The sequence below is a fragment of the Galeopterus variegatus genome, unplaced genomic scaffold (genome assembly GCF_000696425.1).
Source record: "Galeopterus variegatus unplaced genomic scaffold, G_variegatus-3.0.2 Scaffold1781, whole genome shotgun sequence".
Lineage (NCBI taxonomy): Eukaryota > Metazoa > Chordata > Mammalia > Dermoptera > Cynocephalidae > Galeopterus > Galeopterus variegatus.
Window position 1 is genome coordinate 129,003 of NW_007727892.1, and position 952 is coordinate 129,954.

A 952-nucleotide genomic window follows, 5' to 3' on the forward strand; every position below is an offset into this window, starting at 1 on the left:
AGCCCGTGCGCCCCGGGCCGGGGGCTGGGCGCTCCCGCGCTGGCGGTGGCAGCCTGCGGGGGTCAGACCGCGAGACTGGAGGACGAACGAGGGAACCAGACACAGCCCTGCCAGACGCGCGCCCCCGCCCAGGCCCAAGTGCAGAGTCACCCCAGGAGCGGCCGGCCCTGCCGGGGTTGGGAGCAGGAGCGCGCCCCGCGCCTCCCACCTGCGCGCCCTCCCGGGCTGGGAGCACCGCGGCCACGCGGGAGAAAGACGACTTCCCCCGCGGCTAGAGCAACCGCTTCTCGAAAGTCACGGCCCAAGGGACACTTTGCAAATTTGCTGGGATTTTCTTAGGAAGTCGCGGTGCGACTTATTTAAAACAAAGTGCAAAGTAAACAGCCCCAGTGTCTGCCAGCGTTTGCCTCCAGCCCCTCTGCCTGAAGACTCACGCGCAGTGTGGGCAAGACGGTTAGTTCCATTCCTCGACTTACCAAGTCAGAAGAGGTGGCTGGACATACGCACCAAGCTTATGCCCTTCCTACGCAGAAGGGGAACGAAACAGTCGGGTCCCCTTTCCGAAGGGCGAATGCAAGAGGGAGTCAGAGGGAGATGCCTTCGGCCGAGGTCGAGGAACACACCAGGACCTCGCCATGGGCAGCGTGTGGTCCAGAGGGCATCGCCGGCCTCTCTGCACTGAGCGACCAAGCTCAGTCAACAGCCCAGAGGAGAAATGGGACGCACGGGGTCCCACCCCCGCGCTCCCCCTCCCGCCCCCAGACTGCAGCTTCTTAAGTTGTGCAGACGGGCAATAATTCCTTCGGATCCAGCTGCTCCAAGCCGTAGGCGCCCAGTGTTCCCGCCCCACATCACGCGCCCTCCCAGCTTCCCCCCGCCCCCCAGTGCGCCCTGACCACTCACCTCAGCGAGCGCCTAGCAAGACCACGCGTATTCAAGTTCCAGGCCCTGG

General features: G+C 65.0%; 1 protein-coding gene across 1 annotated transcript in view; it reads right to left on the minus strand.

Annotated features, from left to right (window-relative positions):
- The window catches only part of KCNS3 (potassium voltage-gated channel, delayed-rectifier, subfamily S, member 3), a 43,964-nt gene extending 43,284 nt beyond the window's left edge, over positions 1-680 (minus strand). The window contains exon 1 of the mRNA XM_008578915.1: positions 477-680. The gene's annotated coding sequence lies outside the window, so the exon portion shown is untranslated. The remainder of the gene's footprint in view (positions 1-476) is intronic.
- Between the last annotated feature and the right edge of the window lie 272 nt (positions 681-952).